At 37.4% G+C, this 25,971-nt stretch overlaps 1 pseudogene; it reads right to left on the reverse strand.

Annotated features, from left to right (window-relative positions):
- Window positions 1-2,497: 2,497 nt before the first annotated feature.
- LOC127658387 (inward rectifier potassium channel 2-like) lies at window positions 2,498-23,905 on the reverse strand (annotated as a pseudogene).
- Window positions 23,906-25,971: the final 2,066 nt, after the last annotated feature.

Here is a 25,971-nt window from a genome sequence, read left to right on the forward strand (position 1 = left end):
TCATTCACACTGGGAATAAAATAGACAGTATAGCGAAGTGAGGGCACGCGGCGGACTTCACCGCAGCACAGAAGCTTCCTCACTATTGACCAATAGCGTTTGGGACTGACGCGCAAAGTCCCGCCTTAAAGAAAATGGAAGCCAATCAAAGTCCGGAGAATCCCTTTAAACCCGCCCAGTGAATAGGGCAGAAAGGAAACGCCTTTGTGCTGGCAGAGTCTCACTTGACAGCCAATCATTTTCGTGATAATAAGATAGACAGGACAGAATGACCAATGAAGCAAGTGCAATGGGCGAGGCTTGGTCAAATGGACGTGGATTGAGGCCAATCGAAGAAAAGTAGCAGGTGCGGCTACAGGACTGTCGCGCGGTGGGGTAGCGAGACTGCGCGCTCTTTGTTGACAGCAGCGCAGTCTGTCTGACGCGAGATTGACGCGAGATTGACGCCTGAAGCTGGACGCCCCAGATTCAGCATTAATGCCGAGAAATCTGAAGATCGAGGCCTGGATGGCCGCTCCCCACAATAACGGCCAGAATTAGAACAGGATACCAGGGGATTACCGTTCTTGGCTTAAGACCAAAAAAAAAAAAGAAAAGAAAAAAAGATAGAGAACGGGCAATAATTATTATTATTAATAAAAAAGATATATTATTTTTCTGTTAATGAAATTGTTATTATTATTATAAATACTTTTATTATTGTAATTACTATACAAATACTACTTATTATTATTGAAAAAAATATACTACTACTACTTATATTATCATTATTATTATTTTTAAATGAAAACTATATTACTACTACTACTTACTGTTAATATTATTTGTAAAATGGAAACGTATTTTTATTATTAATATGAAACAGTAATTATATTTATTACTACTTACTATTATTATTACAGTTATTACTACTCTTCCATAATTATCATTGCTTAAATATCTTACCTTTTCAAGCTCAAATAAGAAAAATATGGCAATGCAACAGAAATGAAGAGACTAGTCAAGAAAACACGTTTATTCTACAAATGTTTATAAAGAAAGTTTTTTCTTACACAGTAATGTGAGAAATGGAACAGCACTGAGGTCTGGGCACTGATTCACCAATAACTTCATTGCATTCAGAAAATAAAACAAAAATACAACCACTGGATGCCAGGGTGATCTCAGGCATTACCAAATGATGGAGTGCTGAAAGTGTCTGATAATTAGTTGGGTAATGGGTTTTCTTAAGTGTTTAAAAACAAAGGTGAGGTCAAAGTGCATGTGATTGAGGTGGAGTTATGGCAGAGATGACAATCTGGGGTAACCAGTAACACTCTCTCTCTCTCTCTCACACACACACACACACACACATATGCACAAATATGTTGGTGCAGCTATCATTATGAGGACTCTCCATATATGTAATGATTTTTATACTGTACAAACTATAGATTCTATCCCCAACCCTGACCCTCACAATTACATTTTCAAAAAAACATAGTTTAGTATTTTTTTTAAACGATTTGAATTATGGGGACACAAGAAATGTCCTCATAAACCACATTTATAGCATAATACCCTTGCAATTACCAGTTTGTTACCTAAAGAAAGTCCTCGTAAACCTCTTAAACCTGCCCACACACACACACACACACACACACACACATAAGATAGAAATAGATAAATGCATAAAACAGATGTCAATAGCAAATTGAGAGGATAATTTAAAATAATAATTTATTCCAATAGAGTTCAGATACTACATATCTAAGACTTTCCTATTATAGTAACAACTATACAGTATGTAGCCTTAAATGTATCCTGATATCTGAATAGAGTTCAATCCAGTGCATGTTTATTTTAGTCAACACCAAAATACTACCATCAGTTTGACTGGACAGATAGGAAAGTTTTATACAATCTTGAACTGTTACAGAACACGTTTCATCTTCTGCCCAGAATATGCATTTTAATTTGGCCATATACACACCTCTGAGCTAACAACAAAACTGTGTCTCTAATACTAATACCATGCAATTTATCTAAGCATAACTGCACTATTACAGGTGTTCTGTCAATATCAACACAGAATCAGTAGCCTACATTTCATCAGTTTTCAGGACTTGAAAGGGATAGTTCACCCAAAAATGAAAATTCGGTCACCATTTACTCATCCTCATGTTTCATTATTCCATGCAACAAAAGTAAATGTTTGGTGGAATGACAGCTTCAGTCACCATTCATTTTCATTGTATGGAGAAAAAAGTATTAATGGTGCCTAATATCTCTATGTTCCATGGAAGAAAGTCTTACAGGTTTGGAATAACCTGAGTAAATGATGACAGAATTGTAATTTTAGGGTGAACATTCCCTTTAACATGCTGCCCAATGAGTTGAACTAGCCAGATCAGACAGTATTTTCTCTTATTTTCAAGCCACACCCTTCAAAAAAAAAAAAAAAAAAAAATATATATATATATATATATATATATATATATATATATATATATATATATATATATATATATATATATATATATATATGTATTCTTCAGTGCAATGTAATATTCCATACATACAACAAAAAACTAAGCAATTCCTTTTTGTGTAATTGTGACAAATTTGTCATATGTTACAAAGTGCTTCACACAATTTGAAGTCACCTGACTTCTGTGTGTACCATGATACAAAATGTGACTTGAATAAATTGACTATTAAAAATATAGTACATGAGAGAAACAACTTGAAAACGCTGCAACTTTTCAGTTGTTTCTTGTTTTGCAGTGACTCTAGCAGTTACTCTGACATTCAATTCAAGACAAACATTCTTGCAACAAGTAATTAGATTTTTTTTGAGAGAGAAAATTCATAATCACTGACAAAAATTACTACTTGCGCATGATATTGCCATAGTACATAATGTTTAATTGTTGTTTCTATCTACGTTCTCTGAATTCTAAACTCTGAAATCACTCATACTTGTTGCAGCCACTAGGGACCACTGTTGTGTCTCTGTCAGGTACATGCTGGAGCAACTGCAGATCAGGGATGATTCAAAAAGATTGCCAGGTCCAATCAGCTCACTGGATCAGTGCTGCAGCCCTCCTCGTGTCAAAATGTGCTTTTCTGTCAGTTTCTCTGTTCGATCCTCTCCCCAATGTCTAATTCACTTTGTGTTTTGGTCAGTGGGTCTTCGACCTGTATTCAATGCATTTGACCTGAATCTCCTGTGCCACTACATTCCCCTGCGCTGTGACCAAAGTCTTTCTAGCAAGTCAGTCCACTGTCGGCCATCTTTGAAACGCTCTCGGGAGGCTATTTCCAGCCAGACAGTGCAGCTCCTATCTACTTGAATGGGGAAAGACCAAAATCTCAAAAACGGTTGGTCAAGATTACAATCAAAGAACATATTTCAAATCAGCTATACAATATGACAACGCTGGTATCATAAATTGTGCTTATTTACCTCATATTATGCTGAAAAACTAAATTGTCTTGGTTTGTAGAGCACATGCGCATGCCCATCCCTGAGTTGATTGACAGGCGATGTCTGTATCTAAAAGGTGATTGGCTCTTTTACCTGTAAGCCTGGCGTCTACATCCATTGGGAGCTAGATCTTCTTGGTTGGGCATTCCAATTTCTCACATTCATTTAAATAGAAGTGACCCATCTCTGCTAAATAATCTCTGGCTCTGACTCAAACTTCAACAACTCGAACTTTAGCTTCCTAAGCATATCTTTACCTTTTGTTTTCCCCATTCTAAACATTTCCTTCTCCACAAAGCTTCTAGTTTTTAAGTTTATAGGGGGAATTCACTAACAATGAGATCGTCATTTATTTGCAAGTGCTGTCTGTGTTGTTTTAGTTCCCATCTTTATAAAAGTAATTGTGCAAATCTGGTAACGGCGCAAATTCGGCCAATAACTTAGTGCTGAATGACATTCACATTTGCGTTTTTAGTGCTAGGTTGTCAGTGATGCAGCAGACTACTGTGATCTGGTGTACATTACTGGGATTGTACAACATCACTTCCCCACTGTGATCCAGGTACCAGAATCATATCACATGTGCAGTTTATAACGCTCTTCTCCATCATCATTTGATAAATTACTTCTGCTATGATTATTATAAAAATGTCCACGACATCTCTTTTAAATAAAATTCCACTTACCGCCTGCTTTCCATGGGGAGTAGTAGAGAAATAGTGCTGACTTTTGTGAATAAGCCACAATTTACAACAAGCCTAATTTACATAGAAAGGAGGTGTTTGCTCTGAAAAGAATGACAATGACTTCATTTAAATATGCATGGCATGGCACTAAACCATGCAGTGCAACTGGATTGCGGGTGGTTAGTGCATAAGACGCAGGTGATTGCATCTTACACTGCATACAAAAGTGCCGCAACTGTTTAGTGAATTCGCCCCTCTGTCTTTCTTTTTCGTTCTCTGTGTCCCAGGCAGCGAGAGGCCCCTCTCCCTCCCCTACTCTCCAAATTTTGTGCTTTCTTTCTTTTCTCAGCACTCCCTATCTTAAGCATGACCTCTTGCCATTAATCAGTCCAATGTCTTACATTGTCCCTTTATGGTCCTCTTTACCCTAGTCCACTGTCCAAGTCTCTCTTTCCAGCCCTTTGTCCACACCATCGTTCTCTCTCTCTCTCTCCCTACCCCCTTTTCAAAAGCCTCCCTCCATCCTGACCCCTTTCCATTTTGTCTTTCTCTTTCCCTCTTTCTTTCTTTGACCACTGCTTTCTTATGCTCTTTAATGCCAGATGCATGGCTCAGTGTATGTGCGGGTGTTCACTACAGGACTCTCGTCGTGGCAGAGGTGTCGGGCATACAAAAGAGGGTGAGGGAGATGGGCAAGTAGAGGGGGATGGAGAGAATCGGTCAGGACAGGAAGGGACAGAGGAGGAGAGCTGCAGAGCCACCTCATTCTCATAACAAAAGGAGGAACGGGACCCCTGGATGTATTTTTTCTCTGCTAATTCCTTAGCGCTGCAAGTGGGCGTGTCCGTGATCTCATATGTCCTGTTGAAGAAGGAGTAGTCCACCTAGAGGTGGGGGAGGGAGGACATGACAAGTGCCAAGCATTAATACATTTGCATTTTCTGAATGAAATAACAGTGTTAGAAAGAAAGCAAAAGAATAGTGTTAAAGGTTCAGGTAATGGAAATTCAACAGACATTACAATACAACCTCTGTATTTCCTCTCAATAGTCCTATTTCCCTTTCCTTACCTCCCTGTCTCTCACCTGGTAGCAGTTCTTCCTTTTGAAGAGCACAGGCTCAAAGCGGTGACCCCAGAGGATCTCAGAGGCCAGGTATGAAGACCGACATTGGGTTGTCATGGCAGTGGCCTCCACCATGCCCTCCAGAATCACCACCACCTCCAGTTCTTTGTCTCCTTCTAGTGTGCATTTGTCCATCTCAAAGAACGGACTCTCTTCATTGATCTCGTGCACAATAGTCACAGGTGACACCAAGAAGATGCGATCTGTTCCTGTGTCAAAGCCGACGTTGATGTCCTCGTTGTCCAATGGCAGGAACTCACCCTCAGGGGTCAACCGTGGCTGCAAGAAAGGTTATTTATTCATAGCAGTTTCAGGTAGCTGTCATAGTAATAGAACTCTTTTGATGACGTGATAAAACGCCTTATGATAAAATTTCTTCAATGTAATTCTCACTTTATGTCCTAACTAGAAAAGTTATTAAGGGCATTGTTGTGATAAGTGATGAGCAACCAACTGATTTGTCAGTTGTTGTTTTTTTTACCAGGGTAGCAGGTGCAGGGTATCCCCACCCACAGTGAAATCTCATTGGTCCAAAATCCACCTCCAAATATCTATGTTTTAAACATAAAATATTGCTTATTTGCTGTAATTTGATTATCAGTGACGGCAGACTTGTTGCTGAAATCTTGTCATTTTGCTCCTGGTTTCATTCTTTTGAATTCTATTGTTTCAAATATCAGTAAAATGACATTGACAACAAATTATCTTATTGGAGATTGAGAGACATTAATTCATAGTAGAAACACTGCTTTAAGCCAAGTCTTTATATATAACAATATGTTTATGGTTGTGTGACATGACATGTCTTTATGTCTTTTGTCTCCAGTATTTTAACTAAACCCAGCAATAACATGGGAAATGGATAACTCTTAATATCCATTTTCAGCCCCTGACTAACCTACCACTGTGGTTTTCAACCTGACCAGTGCCTACAGTACTAGCCCACTACTTTTTAAAAATAACATAACATCTTTTCAATGATGAAACAATTTATCAAGACTGAACTTGTAACACAACTATAGCGTGTCATTTCATAAAACAATTTATTTTGATCAGATGGATTTTCAGACAAGCACACACATATCCATTGGCCCCTTAAGGCAAGTTATTGCACTAGGCGACCGTGTATGTAAAGCCTCAGTACAGTTGGTCAAGATAATGAGCAAATAACATATTAAATCACCAATAAAATACAGCATTCGGATCATAAATTGTGCTTCTTTAGATCAGATCAAGGTAAGAGAAGTTATTTTTTCTGTATAAAAGGGTGATCGGTTTTTTTAACTGCAAGGTGGGACTTCCATTCCTACAGCCGCCATAGAGAGTTAGAGACTTTCATGCACATCACACTGAGAAACATACAGATCACTCATCCATGTTTAAGACAAAAGAATTTCAGTGACTGTTGAGTAAAAACATAATGACACAAATAAATATAATCAGACCATTAAAGTAAGTCAAATAAACACACATGCACAGGAAAGCTTAGAAAGACAATGGTTTGCCCTGGTAAAATTAATCCTCTCAGCAAATCTTATAAACCTTCGATATGAAGCAGAACAAAACAAGCCCTCATTTACCAAACCAACTGTCCAGATGTCCAGCTTTCTAGAATTTACTCAAATACTCTCTCTCTCTCTCCCCCTCCCTCCCATCATGTTATGTATTCTACCTTTATGCCTGGTATTTATTTTCATGGTACCATGGTATTTTTTTAGAACATGTACAACGGAAAGTGGTAGTACCATGGAAGAACTATGTGCATAGCGTATAGCATGGTACATGAATATGTTAATCATTCACCATAATATACTGTATATATCAAAATACCATAGTATTACCATCTGGTGCAATCACTGTACCATGGTACTGTCCTTTTTTAAAGACTTCTCTGTTCCTCTTCTTTTTCTCTCTCCCCTTTTCTCCCCAATTTGGAATGCCCAATTCACAATGCGCTCTAGGTCCTCGTGGTGGTGTAGTGACTCGCCTCAATCCAGGTGGCAGAGGACGAATCTCAGTTGTCTCCGCGTCTGAGACCTTCAATCAGCGCATCTTATCACGTGGCTTGTTGAGTGCGTTACCGCGGAGACATAGTGCGTGTGGAGGCTTCACGCCATTCACCCGCGGCATCCACGCACAACTCACCACACACCCCACCAAGAGCGACAACCACATTATAGTGACCACAAGGAGGTTAACCCATTTGACTCCGGGCCAATTTGGTTGATTAGGAGACCTGGCAGGAGTCACTCAGCACACTCTGGATTCAAACATGTGACTCCAGGGGTGGTAGTCAGCGTCTTTACTCACTGAGCTACTTAGGCCCTCTCTGTTCCTCTTTTAATTTTTCTGATCTTTCCAATCATTCTGATATAAAGGCAAAATGAACAGCTATCATAACATTTCCTTTAGAATTGTGGTAAGTTAAGCATGTTACTAAAATAAACTGCTAACATGCTCTTAATTTCAATGAAACAACCAGTCTCCTGTCCATTTTATCTCTAAAATCCCTCAAATAAAAGGGCACTCAGTAAATTTGTATATAAATATGTATTATTAAACAGAAAAACATGTACAGTATAAAAGCATGTACATATGAGACTCCAGTTACTTTAATAGCCTAATAAAAGCTAATTATTTCACATGGAGCCAACATGTTGAGATCATATGACCAGCCAAGTACTACTCACTTTGGGCCCTACTTAAAGACCATTATGTTTTAAGCATAGCGTTATGCAATACACCACATGTGCAAAGTCAGTGAGCATCGCCATTTAAAAATATATACATATTTTAATGTAAGCATGCACTTAGTCTAGGTGTAAGTGGGTTGGCGAAATTGTGCGCACAAAGTGCAAGCGATATAAATAAATATAGACCGTTTACAAGAAGTTGGTAGCTGGTGCTAAATGGGCTGTATCCAATACATTAGGTGACAATAGAAACATTTTATTTTGAAAAGTAACTGTTATTTAGAATGTCAGGTAAATCTCTATGACATACTCTTAATATATGCATTGAAATGGTGGTGCTCATCAGGACTACTTAAATTTGGCTCTGTTAAATTTTAAAAAGTTGAATCATACTGATCCACTGACACACAACAACATGGCAAGTATTAAAGGGTTAGTTCACCAAAAATGTTACATTCTCTCATCATTTCATTCAAAGTAATACACATTACTCCAGTGTTTTAATCCATATCTTCAGAGGTGATATAATATGTGTGGGTGAGAAACAGATACATATTCAAGTCCTTTTTCTATAGAAATTCTTCTCTCTGCCCAGTAGGGGGCAACATGCATGAAGAATGTGAATCACCAAAAACACAAGAAGAAGAATGTGAAAGTTAAAGTGGAGACTGAATGAGCAGGGAGGAGAATTTATAGTAAAAAAGGACTTAAACATTTATCTGTTTCTCACCCACACATCATATCACTTCTGAAGACATGGATTTAACTACTGGAGTTGTATGGATTACTTTTATGCTGACGTCTGTGATTTTTGGAGCTTCAAAATCTTGGCACCCATTAACTTGCATTGTATGGACCAAAAGATCTGAGAAATTCTTCTAAAAACTCTTCATTTGAGTTCAGCAGATGAAAGAAAGTCATACACATCTGGGATGGCATAAGGGTGAATAAATGTTCAGAGGATTTTCATTTTTGGGTGAACAATTCCTTTAACTGTAATTGTCAGGACATCATTTTATGTTCCACTCTAATTCCAGAGTTTGGACATGCACTTTGATAGCACCTGCTGGTAAAATTCCCAAACTGCAAATACACAAATTTTACACAAACACAAAGATACGTTTAGGCTGAAAACTGATGTGGTTTTCAAACATCATAAGCACTTTGACTTATTCAAAAATAAATAAATAGCAAATAAAGCCTTACGCCACTTCATTCATATGGACCTCCTATATATTTTTATGAACACACCAAATGTTTGCTCACAGACAGCAGCAACTACTTCCACCCAACTGTGTGTTTCCCATGCTTGAAAAATGCACTTTGATTTTGTGTTTTTCATGAATATTGGAATGGACGTAGCACGCTGTCATAGCGCATAGCCCTCTGCCTACCACAGAAACAAAAAAAGGGCCCTTAATCTTAGTTAGATCACTGTATTTATTGTATGTTATTACACTGTTACTGGACTTGTGGAATAAATGAATCATGGCTCACAGCACAAAGTGCATATCTACAATCGCATCACTAAGTGAAAACCTTTGCTTTAGCGTGATACTGCATCCACAACCCAAGGTGTCAATATAAGTAACAACTGCTATATCAGCTCAACATTAACAAGACACAAACACACTGTCAATATTGCTCACCTTCAGTAGCTGTGCTCGTACATGGGCCTCCACCAGGTGGCTCTTGCGCAGGTTTCCCACTCGCCACATCATACAGAGCTTCCCGTCCCTCATTGCCACTATGGCCACGTCGGAGAACACCAGTGTCTCATTGCGCTTCTTGGGCTTGGCGATCTTAGCCATTACCGCCCCGATGATGAAAGCGTCGATAATGCAGCCCACAATGCACTGCAAGACGACAGCCAGCACCGCCAGGGGGCAGGCTTCGGTAACGCTCCGGAAGCCATAGCCTATAGATGTTTGCGTCTCCAGAGAGAAGAGGAAGGCTGCCATGAAGCTGTTCACCTGCTGAAAGCAGCGTTCCTCTGTCTCTACTACAGTCTGCACTGGGACAGAATCCTCTGCAGGTTCCATAGGAGCCAGAGAAGAAGGAATATATGAAGGGGAAGAGGATGATGGTGGGAGAGCTAGATCCCCATGAGCAGCGGCGATGAGCCAGAAAGTGAAGCCAAAGAGAAGCCAGGATAGCAAGAAGGAGAGGGTGAAGACCACTAGCATCCAGCGCCAGCGGATGTCCACGCAGGTGGTAAAGAAATCGGTGAGGTAGCGCTGGCCCCTCTCGCTCATGTTGACAAAGGTGACGTTGCAGCGCCCATCCTTGCCTACAAATGCCGTCGGGGCCGGCAGCCCTGGCCACGGCGATCACGGGGTGGTGAGGGCAAGAGAGAAGGAGAGGGTGCTCCCTTGCTCCTCTCCCATCTCCCTTCTGCCCCAACCTCACCCCTGAGTACTGAGCCACGTTTTCCTCCTCCACTCCTTCCTCCCCCTTCTCCATCATCATCCTCCTCATCATCACCATCTTCCTCATCCCTCTCTTCACTCCTTCCTCCATTGCTATGGTGAAAGTTAAGCACTTCGCCATTGCAGCTGGGAGAGGGAAGCTCTCCTGCATGGGAGAAAGTAACTTCATCGCTTTGGGCCAGACTCATGACTTCCTCCTCATCCAGGGGGGTGTCCACAACTGCACTGAAGCGTCGCTTCACCCGAGCAGCGCCCATAACTGGTGACTACAGACGTCCGTGTTTGAGTGTTTAGCAGCTGTGTAATGCAAACACTTCTTAGAGTTGGTGTCAAAAAGAGCTCAGTTCAACAGTTTGCCAGACAGAGACACTGTCTGATAAATCCAGTGTAGAAATTATACAAAAACTGTATGATGAAAATATGCTTTTGTGAGAATGCTCCAGTGATATATGTTTAATATGAGTCTTAACTTCTGTTCCACAGCAAGCCTTGTGGCCCGAAAGTGTCCTGTTTGTCATTCAAATCCCGGCAGCCAATCATTGCCCAGAAACGGAACACAATCGCAATAGAGATCATCTCTGACATCATCTGTAATGTAGCAATGACGATAATTGTGCCTCTTTTGAAGATTCGAGTAGTGTCTCTACTTGATAGATAACTGTCCAACTATCAATAAAGATTAACCAGTTGTCAGTCCTTGACTGATTTTATGAAACATACATTTCCAGAATTGTTAGATGCAGAAAATGAAGAAAAAATTATCGATCATTATCAGTCTCAATGCATTTTCTTAGCTTTAGCAACAGTTTTGTTGAGATCACATGATGGGAAGGGGTGTGAGGATTTTCAATGCTGAGAGAGGAAAGTCGTAGAGACTGCTTTATACCTGCTTTTATTTTTAAGTTATGTGTAACTTATATCTAAATAAGAAAGCAAGCAACTAATAGGCACAAAATAAAAAAAAAATAAAAAACAGGAAAAGCTTAGAGTGCAGAGAGTCTAGAATGCAGGGGAAAAGTTTAGCTGAAAACCTATATAACATAAAGGAAAAACATAAGCAAATGCAGAAATTAGTTTTAAGTTTTAGAACATGTAGGGTAAAGTCAAAGTAATTGACTAGAGCAAATGTTTGACATGCTTAAAAACAGTCTATTACACATCTATTGCAAATTATGAAGCAAATGAAAATAATAGCATGCATATACAGACCAATCTTTCCCTTTAGGACCTCTTCACATTTCCTTATTTAAATGGAGGGATGTTTGAAGACACAAGAGAGACATGCCGTTAATAGGAAAACCCTTCTTGACTGTATGTGCCAACATTTAAAAAATGTCCACAACTGTGTCTTGCATGTATTTGTCTTCATGATAGACCAAATATAACCCTGGAACACAAGAAAGGTCCATTTTCAATAATCAAATGATCCATTAACATGCTTAGAAAACAATGCAAGCAGTCTCAAGTGACATTCTGTCACAGTCTCGATTTCATGTCCAAAGGATTACTGTCCTCGTTCAGGTGGTTTAAACAGATTTCCCAGTCTCATAGCATGAGCTTAGTTCTCCCCATAAAAGGGTATTTTTGCTTTAGAAAGCACTTCTGATTGAAGTGCTAAAGGAATAATGACGTGCAAGACTCTGTGCATACTTTACAGTGGGAAGAGGTTTAGAGTGAGTTTGAGTTATGATATTTAGATGAACCTTGACCTTAAGAAAACAGAACCAATGTGGTGATTTTCATTGGCTGTCTTCATGGCATTTAAGATTTTCCTCAAGTCCAAGTCCAGTTTGGATGTCAACAAAACATGGTTTTGAAATATCTCTAAAAGTGAACATTAGGCCAGACAAGTGTTAGCTGATGTACAAATCATTAAGTTTACAGATTTATAAACAGTATTTAGTTCTGTATTTTCTCAACTGTACTCAAGAAGATCTTTAAAGGATACTACATTTTCATGTATGCATGTAATAGGAATATATCAGGATTAAAAATAGTGATATGGGAGAGGAAACTAAAGCTCAAGCCGGATATATGATGTTACCTTTTCATGTATCTCCTTTTGGAAACCTGCTGCTTGAAGCTCACTGAATGAATGAAAAAAGAGAATCTTTTTCAGAAAGTGGTTTGTACTGAGAAAAGTCCACTTTCAAAGGAATAGATGCAAAGGATGAGAAGAGAAAATAAGATGGATATTTAGACTAGAGGTAGACCGATATATTGGTTTTACCGATTAGTCAGTGCCAAGAGTTGCTTTTTTGGAATTATTAGTTATCGTTCATAAATCTATACCAAAAGCTGCTTGTTTTTTCATAATTTAGTCATTTCACAATAAGAGTCCCTGGTGTGTTTCGGGCTTGCATATACACAAAAGTCCCGCTTTCTGCACCAAATCTTAATTGTGTCTGGTTATTATTGGGATTTTGGTTAATAATAAACCGCATCTAGGATTTTATTCATTTTTAACTCTTTTTCTGTTCCCGCCATAGAAGGTTTTTTTTTTGGCATTCTGTAAATCGATTTTAAAAACTATGGCCAATTAATCGGTTATTGGTCTTTCCCACCACCTTAGTTATCGGTATCAGCAAAATCCACTATCGGTCAACCTCTAATTTAGACATATGGGTAATTACCAATCCTGGCAGTTAACGAAAGGCACAGGTCACCTTCTGTCTTTCCCCTTTTAGTCAGCAGAATTCTGCTACAAAAGAGATCAATAAAAGTTCAGTCAGGATGACTTTTGTCAAATGTTTAACTATATTCACAACTGACTATTTAAGCAATGTGGTTCTGTTCTGGGCAAACTTGCTACCCATCCATGTAGCCATACAGTGGAAGAGCAGTAAATCAAACTTCATACAATCATATCTTGAAAACCTCTCTCTTGTAAACACTTTCCTGAGGGAACCCTTGAAGAATTAGACAACAAACTGACGTCATCATGAACCAGATATCTATTTTCTGTTTAAAGGAATAAATTAACATGAATGGGGGGTCTGCAAGCTCTAGTAATTTAAATGTATACATTTTTCATGTGAATAAAGTAAATGTTAGTATTCTGTTAAGTTTCTGTAATGTCCTCTGTGCTTGTCCAAATACACAGTAACCCAACAGAATTGTGTGAGGGATAAAGCTTTAAAAATTATTAAGCTGAGAAAGTTATGGAAGCATAATGGTAAAATGCTGCTAAATGTAAAACTATTAAATTAATTCAAAGACATTTTCTCTGTTGGAAACAGTTAACATCAACGAGCAACACAGTTTCCAAAACTAAGAAAGACCGATAGCAAGAACCTATGAAAATCTCATTGCCCTTAATATTTTATTAATTTCTTTTTCCATTTGCAGCCTGCACTGGCTTTTGCCTTGAACAATTAATAATAAGGTATTTAAATAGAGTGAAATACATATTATGCTCACTAAACCAAAAATTAAAAGCTTTTCAGAAGCTTAGAAGTCAGAAATTGTGTTCCTTACTGAGTGATCTGGACACAAGTATTTTTTGTATCATACTTCACCACCAGCCTATGGCCTCTGACTTTAACCTCAACATACAATAAAACTAATGCAGGACTGTCGTGTATAAATCTTCTGTTTATCTATGTCTGCCTGGGTCTCATTGGAGCACTGACCTTATTGATTAACACATAAACCTGCACTGCTGTAAATACACCACTGACTAGGAGCCATTCAGCTGAATGACAACATTCATATTTCCCTCATTTCCCTTGTGTTGTATGCTCTTGTTTTTTTTTTTTTTTTTTTTTTCAAAAGCAGCTGTCATGATTCTATATTTATCATCAGTTATCACCATTTCATATTTCTTGTAATAAAACAACTCCATAGATCAGACCCCAATAAAAAGCAGAGACAATAATATGCAGAGACAATTATAAGTCATTTGTAGGTTGATGGAATGGAGTGTTCAGGAAACTTGTTTGAAAATAATTAAAAAAATTCTGTTTGGTCACACAAGTGGCACAGAAATTGTACAGTGGCACAGAAATTGTACAGTGCAGTGGGACTACCTGTTTGTACAAGAAATGGAAGATTGGGAGTTTTCTGGAATAGGTTTCATTTTTTTTTCATCTGTTTAGTAGTGTAGAAATGACACACTTCAGCTATATTTGGCTGTAGTGTTGTCAAAAGTACCTTTGGTACCGAGTCTGTATTAAAATAAAAAAGATGTCACGATACCAGTGTGTTTCTACAGTACTGGTAGTACAAAGAACAAACTTAATCCAGTACCCGCACATTGTCTGACTGACACACGACCGCTTTCAACTGCTCAAATGCTTATTTGCGTTCTATTACTCTTTTAACATTGAAATGGACAATTAATCAAATTAACATAGTGATATCTCCTAGTGTAATTATTTAACTGCGAAAGGCTGCAATCTTCGCCTGCATTCAAGCTGTGTGCTTTCAATGAATGTGTGAAGCAAACCACTGATACCCTGGAAACTCCACAGACACTGAGAATAATTTGCGTTGTATGAAATGACAAAGCAGAGCACTCATTCACTGTGAAGCGCATATTACACGAAGACATGTAGTAAATGTATATAATTAAATCACAGCGTTTGAGCTTTAATGATCACACTGACTGGGCCATAGAGCAAACAGTTTATCCATCAGAAGAAGTAAAGCTTCCATCCAAACCACATGTCAAAATAAAAGCTAGATGCCTAAAATTTAAGATATTGCAACAGAAATATATTACAACTGTATAGTAAAATATAGTAGTCAATTTAGTAATATTAATAATAACAAATAATAATGATTAATGAATAATAATACATTTTTAAAAGAAATAAGCAATATACAGATGAAACTCGAAAAATTTGAATATCGTGCAAAAGTTCATTAATTTCAGTAATTCAACTTAAAAGGTGAAACTAATATATTATATAGACTCATTACAAGCAAAGTAAGATATTTCAAGCCTTTATTTGATATAATTTTGATGATTATGGCTTACAGCTTATGAAAACCCCAAATTCAGAATCTCAGAAAATTAGAATATTGTGAAAAGGTTCAGTATTGTAGGCTCAAAGTGTCACACTCTAATCAGCTAAACACCTGCAAAGGGTTCCTGAGCCTTTAAATGGTCTCTCAGTCTGGTTCAGTTGAATTCATAATCATGGGGAAGACTGCTGACCTGACAGTTGTGCAGAAAACCATCATTGACACCCTCCACAAGGAGGGAAAGCCTCAAAAGGTAATTGCAAAAGAAGTTGGATGTTCTCAAAGTGCTGTATCAAAGCACATTAATAGAAAGTTAAGTGGAAGGGAAAAGTGTGGAAGAAAAAGGTGCACAAGCAGCAGGGATGACAGTAGCCTGGAGAGGATTGTCAGGAAAAGGCCATTCAAATGTGTGGGGAGCTTCACAAGGAGTGGACTGAGGCTTCAAATGTCGTATTCCTCTTGTCAAGCCGCTCCTGAACAACAAACAACGTCAGAAGCGTCTTACCTGGGCTAAAGAAAAAAGAACTGGTCTGTTGCTCAGTGGTCCAAAGTCCTCTTTTCTGATGAGAGCAAATTTTGCATCTCATTTGGAAACCAAGGTCCCAGAGTCTGGAGGAAGAATGGAGAGGCACACAATCCAAGATGTTTGAAGTCCAGTGTGAAGTTTCCACAGTCTGTGTTGGTTTGGGGATCCATGTCATCGGCTGGTGTTGGTCCACTGTGCTTTATTAAGTCCAGAGTCAACGCAGCCGTCTACCGGGACATTTTAGAGCACTTCATGCTTCCTTCAGCAGACAAGCTTTATGGAGATGCTGACTTCATTTTCCAGCAGGACTTGGCACCTGCCCACACTTCCAAAAGTACCAAAACCTGGTTCAATGACCATGGTATTACTGTGCTTGATTGGCCAGCAAACTCACCTGACCTGAACCCCATAGAGAATCTATGGGGCATTGCCAAGAGAAAGATGAGAGACATGAGACCAAACAATGCAGAAGAGCTGAAGGCCGCTATTGAAGCATCTTGGTCTTCCATAACACCTCAGCAGTGCCGCAGGCTGATAGCATCCATGCCACGCCTCATTGAGGCAGTAATTAATGCAAAAGGGGCCCAAACCAAGTACTGAGTACATATGCATGATTATACTTTTCAGAGGGCCGACATTTCTGTATTTAAAATCCTTTTTTTTTTATTGATTTCATGTAATATTCTAATTTTCTGAGATTCTGAATTTGGGGTTTTCATAAGCTGTAAGCCATAATCATCAAAATTATATCAAATAAAGGCTTGAAATATCTTACTTTGCTTGTAATGAGTCTATATAATATATTAGTTTCACCTTTTAAGTTGAATTACTGAAATTAATGAACTTTTGCACGATATTCACATTTTCCGAGTTTCACCTGTATCACAAGCGTGCTTTTGTACGAAATTAAAGTTTGATAAAAATGCAATGGTATGCTTTAATTGTTCTATTTTAAAAGTTTTAAGAATTAATTTGATTAAACACCATTTTGATGATGAAATTAACATAAAACTTTAAAAGGGAAAAAGGATTTGGGAAATAATAAAACAAATTTCATTAGTTCTCTTTTTAACTTATACTTAAGCAATGCATTCTTAATTGAGAAACATTTGAAGCAAACATGCATTTCTATTCATTTATTATTTTATTTAAATAACATTTTATTGAGTGAGTTCAATAGCCCATTACCATATTAGCATATTTTTGCTGTGGTATTGAAATAGGTATCGAGAACAGTGAAATTTCACTGGTATTGGTACAGAATGCTGAAATGTAGGTATTGAGACAACACTAATGGATGTAATAAAAACTGTAAATTTACACCTACAAATGTTATTGTAATGAATGAGGTCGGAGTCAGACAAGGGATGAGGATCCAAATGCGGGTTTATTTGATTGAAGGAAACAAACAGGCATGAATAAACAAAACTACCACGATGGGCAAATGAAAACAAAACACAGGAACACAGGCATGGGAGCGAGCACAAACTACGTACAACAGCATTCAAGGACTAAACCAAAAACCAGGATATAAATACAAAAACATGGGAAAAAGGGGCCAATGAACAAACAGAACACAAACTAGGTGACAAGGTGATTAACAGAAACCAAAGGCAAATTAACAAGGGCAGGTGAAAACAATGAACAGTGAACACGAGGGAAAACAAGACTATGGAGGTACAAGGGTGACAAACGTGAAAACTAAGGAATAACAAAAGTGACAAAATTACAAACAAAGGGCAACAGTGAGACAAGACAGGGTAACCGTTACAGTTATGAAGCAAAAAAGTTAATGTCCATGTTATTTGTCAACCACCTATAAAACTTGTTGGAGTTATCAACCGTGGAATTCACGTGTATTGACATTGTGTACATGTCTCTCACTCCCTCTCTCTTAAATTCTCCCTCCTTATCTCTTTCTTGTCTTCATGTTGGAGGTGTCAGGTGAAAGCTCCCATGGTGCTTATGAGAACTGAGTGCTACTCAAACACTGCTGATCTTCTCCAGCGTGTGCAGTATTCAGAGTTGTGAGATAAGAGACCGCCACAGATTCAAGGTCAGTGTGATATGGGGACGCTCTAGAATAATTGCTGGGAAAGAGCCAGAGCAGCAGTGCCAGGCTTATTTAAGGGTGTACATCTCACAGACTGCAATTAACAGACAACTATCGAAGTCTATCCAAATCAGGCTCAAGGTTACACAACAAGATGAAACAAAACATCAACATTGTCAATCTACATAACAGGGTTTAAAGAGTTAACCTTCATCCTCCATGTGACACCAGACTATTTAAATAAAGGAAGTACGTAGGAAGTACAAATTATGAAAATAATATCACGCTCAGCCCCATACTCTTAAGAATCACTGGTTTCTATGCTGCAGTTTGTCACTACGGAGACAGCAACACTTCAACCTCAAGAGCTAATAAAGTGTTTTATTAACATGCGTGGGAGTGCTGTATTTGTTTGAAACTACCTGTTGTTGTGGTACCATTGATGAGCCAGCATTTCCAGAAATTAGTATTCACTTACTGTATAGAACTTGTTCTATTCACCCTGATCCTGTCCTTTTCTATAGGACACTATAATGACTCTTTGACCATTTATGGGTTATAAGCTCAATAATGTTGGGTAGTGGTCCATGGTGAAGTCCACTTTGTGCGGGCTTTGAGACCATATACGGTCTCGTGAAGTCTACAAGACCACATTAATTCCACATAAAGTGCATAATTTATGACAGGGTCAGAGTAGATTGATCTATAGCATCTGTCTATGGTATACATAACTTCACTTCAGTATGGTTTTCAGAACTTGGCACATGTAAAGATTAAGCAACATACTGAATACAAAAAGGCTCCATTGATTTCATTTTCTCCAAAAACACTAAATAGCTGCAAAAACTACCACAGCACTTTTCAAAAACCCTGTTTGTCACTATACACTGCAAAACTGATCCATGAGATCTTTGCATGTGGTGTCTATAGGTTGATTTTAAGGCAATTTGAAAACAAAAAAATATATTATTTTTTAAAATGTTGTAAATTTATGTGAAAATCCCTGAAATTAATATATTTCTTTAGAGATTAAACACTCATTTGTCATTTTCAGTTTTGTATAAGGTTGTTAAATTAAAATCTTTTCAATAACTGTCCAGTAAGATTGAGGATAGTTTTGGGGGTAAAAAGCACCCCTATTGCAGGGGCTAAAGGTCACTATAAAACACTTTTTATTAAAGTGGGGTCTTGGGCCCTGTTGTACCCTAATGATAGGAACATGTGACTCTCTCTCTCTGCCAATGAGAATGTATAAAAAATAGAGGTAGATTGATAAATCAGTTTTATTGATAAGATTTTGCTATGATATGATATGACTATGCAAAGGTATTCAGAAGGCTGCTTTCTTATACAAATATTTTTATCAAAGAATATTTGACATTATTATTATACATTGTAAACAAATTCTAGAAATGAACACTGAGAAAATAAAGAATAAATAAAAATACAATAAATAGCTAAATAAACATCAGTACTGTTTAGTATCAGTCAAATACTGACCATTAAAATAAAGAATAAATACAAATAAAATAAATAGCTAAAGAAACATCAGTACTGTATGTTTAGTATCAGTCAAATACTGACCATTAAAATAAAGAATAAATACAAATAAAATAAATAGCTAAAGAAACATCAGTACTGTATGTTTAGTATAAGTCAAATTCTGACTGTAATACTGCCAGTCAATTATTGGCAGGTTGTAAAACAAGAAGCATTTACACCTGCCGAGTCAAGAGAAAAACAGCGGCAGCGGTGTTACACCTTTAAACTTTAAAACGGTGGAAAAACAGACTTTTAAATATTACATTTTATAAATGCAATGACTGGAATTGTTCGGTTGAAGGGGGCACCAAACTGTGAATCCTGAACAAAACAGTTTGATGAATACATGTTTACACATTAACTTCCTCAGCTGACAAGCAATGAAAGAAGCTATGTGGTAAGCTATTTAGCTATAAGCTTGTTGTCACGGAGTAAAAGATGGACTTTATTTACTTTCCAGCATTGCGTCTCTCCAACTAACAAAGTAGCATGAAATCTATACTCAGCATACACGATCCACCACTGCACCGTTGTCTGCTGAGCTGCAAAAAGATGCTCTGACAAACTATAGCTGGCTAACAGCAAACAGACATGAAAAGGGAAAATGATGGGGTCATTGTTTATTCCAGTATGAATTTCACAAACTAGTTAGCAACTTACCGCAAAGACACTGCTCAACTCCGCACCGCTTAACGCCGCCTTGTTTGCAGAGCCATGGTCAGTTCAGAGTCAGCTCTCTAAACAATGAGTCGGAGTGCGCTCTGCTGGGCAAACTATGTTATGACACCAATTCTAAAGTATTGTTTTCTTCATTATATGTTCTAGAAAAAAGTTTTCATATCTGCGCATATCAGTAAACATATACGGCGATACCGATATGTTGGTGAAAGTCTAATATCAGCCAACTGATATATTGGTTGGGCACTATTTGCTTTATTTCCAGATATTCCAGTGTTGTTGCTGTGCTTGTTTCTTTATCTTTCTATCGCAACCTGCAGCGGAATTGCACTGCAATAGTGGAATTTCCTTCTTATATAAAAATCTGTGATTCCCCTGAAGTACCAGCATATAGTCGAGCGTGAGGGACTGTCAATATTTTACATTCATGTAAATGGTATAGTTTAGCCAATATTTTATGTGCTTCTCCCACTCAACTCCCATAAATGTTTAATTATTTTTGCTGTGATGACTTATTGACTCCATCCTTTGACTTTTGTTATCCAGTCTGTTCACGCACATGCACGCTCCTCAAAAACCTATAAGAAGGCCACTTTTGCATTTACATGACCACATAAGCTGCATTCTCCAAGAGAAACCTAGGTGTGTTAAACCACTTTCTTTTAATCCCTTAAACAGTGTAAGGAAATTGGCATTGTCATTTACATGAAGTTTCAGAATGCAGCTTTCTGCAAAAACACTGGGGGGGGATGTATGTTCTTTTAAGTGCTTGTCAGGGAAAGTTTATATTTATATGCAGTTTTCCAACCATTTCTAATCATAATAAAGAAATAAGCAAAATGCTGTTATAAATAGTTTAAGATTACAGTACACAGCAAAACGTGACAACCTGCAATTGTTAGCTACTTTAAGGAGCTATTTCTATTTCATCAATGTCCCCTTAAAGATTTTTTGTTGGTGTAACCTATTGTATTCATGTTGTTAAATAACATTCAGTTATATTAAATAAAATTTTTGACTTAAATCAAACCAGTTAATTTAGATGTGACATGAAGCACATTTTTAAGGTTAACACAGGCCATCAACTTTTCCCTCAGTATTTTATGGCAACTACCCTCTAGATTTGTTTGATGATATTTGGAGTGGATAATATCTCTCCACAGTCCAGACATCTGAGATAATTTGCTGAGTCTCCTCAAGCAAGTTTTAATGGAAATATCTCTTTTTCAATATCCATCATTTGTGACTCAATTTTCTCTATACCTCCTACAGCACTGCCTCTCTCTCTTTCTTGAAGATTAATCACTGGACTGGAATAATGCATAAATCTTTTCATCTCATTGTTATGTCTCCCTTTTCTCTCCTTCAATCTTTCCCCCTTTCAACCTCTGCACTCAAGAAAAATAAATAAAATGTCATTTATCAGACACATATGAAAGATTTACTTTCCAATGATGCATCCAAAGTTAAACTGGTACATAATAGCTATAATTTAATAATAATTTTGAAAAATATAACCCTTTAGATTTAACGGGATCTCTCTCTCTCTCTCTCTCTCTCTCTCTCTCTCTCTCTCTCTCTCTCTCTCTCTCTGTCTCTCCAATTCATCACATGGAGGATGAAAATTCAAAAGACACTCTTTCAGTTTGAGATTAACTGTTCATTTGCACATCACTACATTTACTTAAACAATGATATTCCTAAAGAAAGTGATCATGATGTTGCTGTAGTGTCATTTATACAGAAATAACTGCATTAAACCAACCTATTCACTCTCATCTTGTGAAAAAAGAGCTGAACTAATGACCCCAAGGATAATCTCACTCAACTACAAAATAGTAATACTCTAAACAGCACTAGATGAAAGAAAGAGAAATGAAATGAAAATCCTCTTTGCGATGATGAAAGATGGACTATTACATTGATCTTATCACAAAAAAAATACAAATTTAGCATACAATCGCCTCTCCTTGTGGTTTGCTAAGAAATTAAGGCAGCTGCTTTGGGTTGTTTATTTTTTTAACCCACCACTGAAGGACATTGAAATGTCTGTACTGTAATGTAATGACATACACTGTTAAATGGTAACCTGCGATTGTAGCTATTTCTAACTGATCTAACCCTTAAAATGAGTTTTTGTATTCAGGTTCATTCTGTATTTAAAATGATAAACAATAAATAATTATAAACAATACAATTATAAAACATTTTCAGTGCCTGCTGCTAAACTATCACACATATTTTGTTTTTTTGTTAATAATGTATTATATTATAGTTACATCACTTAGGCCTATACGCCGATCAGGCACACCATTAAAAACACCTGCCTAATATTGTGTAGGTCCCCCTCGTGCCTCCAAAACACAATTAAGTAAAGCATTCTGAGATATTTTTCTCAACACAATTGTACAGAGCGGTTATCAGAGTTATCGTACAATTTGTCCGTTCAAACCAGCAGTCTGGCACCAACAATCATGCCGCTCCCCATTCTGATGGTTGATGTGAACATTCATTGACGCTCCTGACCTGTATCTGTATGATTTTATGCACTGCTGCCACACGATTGGCTGATTAGATAATCAAATGGATGATTGTTGGTGCCAGATGGGCTGGTTTGAGTATTTCTGTAACTGTTGATCTCCTGGGATTTTCACACACAACAGTCTCTAGAATTTACTCAGAATGGTGCCAAAAACAAAAAACATCCAGAGAGCAGCAGTTCTGAGGACGGGAACGCTTTGTTGATGAGAGAGTTCAACAGGGAATGGCCAGAACTGACAAAGTTTATGGTAACTCAGGTAACGGCTCTGTAGTCTGTACAATTGTGGTGAGAAGAATATAATCTCAGAATGTTATTCTGAGATGCGGGTTGGCGCTGTTTGGCGTCATAAGCGGGACCTACACAATATTAGGCAGGTGGATTTAATGTTGTGGCTGATCGGTGTATGTTAGTTGTTATAAAGTGTTATCAAGTCTTGTTGTTTTGCTCTGACATTAGTTGCTGGGCATGAGGCCTGATTGAAATGTCATGTATCACCTTGACCTGATTACAGGTCAATTTAGTAACAGCTGATGTTTAACAAATGTTATCAATATTCACATAAATCATTTACCTTTGTGATCTAATAAAGACCATAATGGAATCTAAACTAAAAAGTGTCTATATTCATTTGATATCTTGTCTACTATTTAATATCACACAAGTGTTTTAGATTTGCCTTCATTTTGAGTTAGTCATAGTCAAATACTGTTTTGTGTATTTAACGTTCGTGATATCAGACCGTTTATTTAGGCCAGTCGATAATCATAGATATATCTTGTTAGTTTTGTGCTGTAATTAACTACATCAGATTTTCAGAACAAATTAGTCCATATGGCAAACATATGTGTTGTTGCATGAAAAGCACTGACATTAAACCATATGAAGTCAAATTTGAAGTTTAAAGAACCAAAAACAAAACACTCACCGGCTCGTGCACAACTGTCATCACATTATAGTCCGGCTGAAAGTGGTTTATACTCCATGTTAGTTTCATTCCACTAAAATGTTTTACCTCCATTAATTTTTAAAACACAACTCCGATCAAATGCTGTTGAGGCTGCGTCGCATTAAAACGCTAAGCGGCAAGTGAAAGTGGACTTGCGTGGGTGCGTTCCGCGTGCTCTGCTCCACGCGCGCTCACCACCAGCAGGCATGAACAAACTTCAGTGAGAGCTGCGTGATGATGCGCGAGAGATGCATCATCCTCTCTCCCTCTGCATCCGCTCAATCTGACTCTCACTCTGTGTGCTGCTTTACTCGGGTTCATGTCATTGCAGCACTCAAACCTATATTTGAACAGAAATAATTTAACGAAGCATGTATTCTGAAATGCATAAAAAATACCATGATAAGTTTCAGAATTAGTGCTTTAAAACTGGCAAATGGATCTGACATATGCAGCACCTGTACAAAGTATAACAGCAAGTGGAAATGTGTAAGTGAATAATAATAATAATAATAATAATAATAATAATAATAATAATAATAATAATACAATAATAATAATTAACTTCGCTTGAAATGAGTAGTGAGATGCCCTTTGCCCTTTATCTTACATGTGACAAAAAAAAAATTTGATTGATCAATGGAAAATGCTCTCCAGGCACGGAAACAGAGAGAGAGAGAGAGAGAGAGAGAGAGAGAGAGAGAGAGAGAGAGAGAGAGAGAGAGAGAGATTGGTTACCATATGTTCTGTAATATTTCACCTTTGCATAATGTATATTGATGACTGATAACATATGTGGTTATTATAGTATGGTCCACATGTATTGCTCATATTTATGAAGATTAGATAAGTTGAATTTAATTAAGTTTCATTAAATTAAATTAATTAAATCAAGTCTGGGTTAACTCACCCTAAAGTCAGCTTCATTAATTTTCATATCACTGAACAAATCAACCACTAGATGGCAGAATGTTTCTATTTGATCACACTGGAAGCATTGTTTGGGTTCTGATTCTTTTTTCCTACAGAGAGTTGGCCACTCAAATGAACCGATGTAAATGTTGACAGCTTACACGTTCCAATGCAAAGGGGAAAAAAGTGTCTCATCATATAAGCGTGAAAAGAAACTCGCATGGAGATGGTTATGCTCGTGCTGTGACTGGCTTAGATTCAAAGGAGGCCTTATTAACCTTCTCGTGCAGATTTAATCACCAATTTATAATGTAACCACACACTGTCATTTTGATTAGCTTTTTAAACCTTAAGACATCTGGCGTTGTTGTTGAATTTGAGAACTTTTTATTAGCTAGGAAATTCTCTCCTTCTAATTTTCTACCATTTTCAGCTTGATGTTTATCTTTGTGGTCTCATCAATCTAATGAATTCTTCCTGATTGGAAAGCTTTGGAATCATTTTATATATCAATTTAATATATGGAAGATTATATTAAATAAGTGTTTAAAAGAATAAAGTATAATGATATCACAATACTATTTTTCATCCCTGAAGGGGCATTGAACAAAGCATCCTTCCTACTCAGGATTGTCTGAACACTTTGTTCTTTCTGTATGGGCTAAAGTACAGTGATGTCAGACAAGGGCACACATACAGATTGCTTTTGGGTATTATGTCTCTAATGTCAAAGCAAGGATACAAATCAATACACAATTCTAAAATAACCAATTACTGAAATAAATCAGAGAGGAATTACACATTTAGTGTTCAACAAAAGACCAGTTTTATACTCTATCAATCATGTGTTGCAACATACGTGTCAGTTCTTTGGAAGCATGATTGTTAATATTCATGGAAACTACAATATAATTTAACTTTCATGAATGCAGAGTTAATCCTGTTACCTTTCAGCACACATGTTCAGTGTGGTCCTGGAGATAAACATCCAACTGAACAAATGCCAATCTCAACTGGAGTCTGATCCACTGGCTGTATACTTGGGTTGCCAGATCTGTAAAACGCTGAACTGAAAGTCAGGTTTACAAAGGGTTTGGCTTTTTATCACTAGTGCTCATGCAGTGGAACACACTTCCAAAACTACACAGTTTTGGGCCAAAAAAGAGACAGATTACAGTCAAATACAAGTGTACAATTACCTTTAACCGTCAACCAATTTCTTAACATCAAAATGTTATTTTTGTTTTGTTTTTGCATGCTCTATTTTGTATATTTGTATAACATAACATGTTATGGTAACACTTTACAATGAGGTTCCATTCGTTAACATAAGTTAACAACATTAACTAGCAATGAACAATACTTATTAAGAATTTATGAATCTTAGTTCATTTTCATTTCAA

Source organism: Xyrauchen texanus, chromosome 17 (assembly GCF_025860055.1).
Source record: "Xyrauchen texanus isolate HMW12.3.18 chromosome 17, RBS_HiC_50CHRs, whole genome shotgun sequence".
Taxonomy (NCBI): domain Eukaryota; kingdom Metazoa; phylum Chordata; class Actinopteri; order Cypriniformes; family Catostomidae; genus Xyrauchen; species Xyrauchen texanus.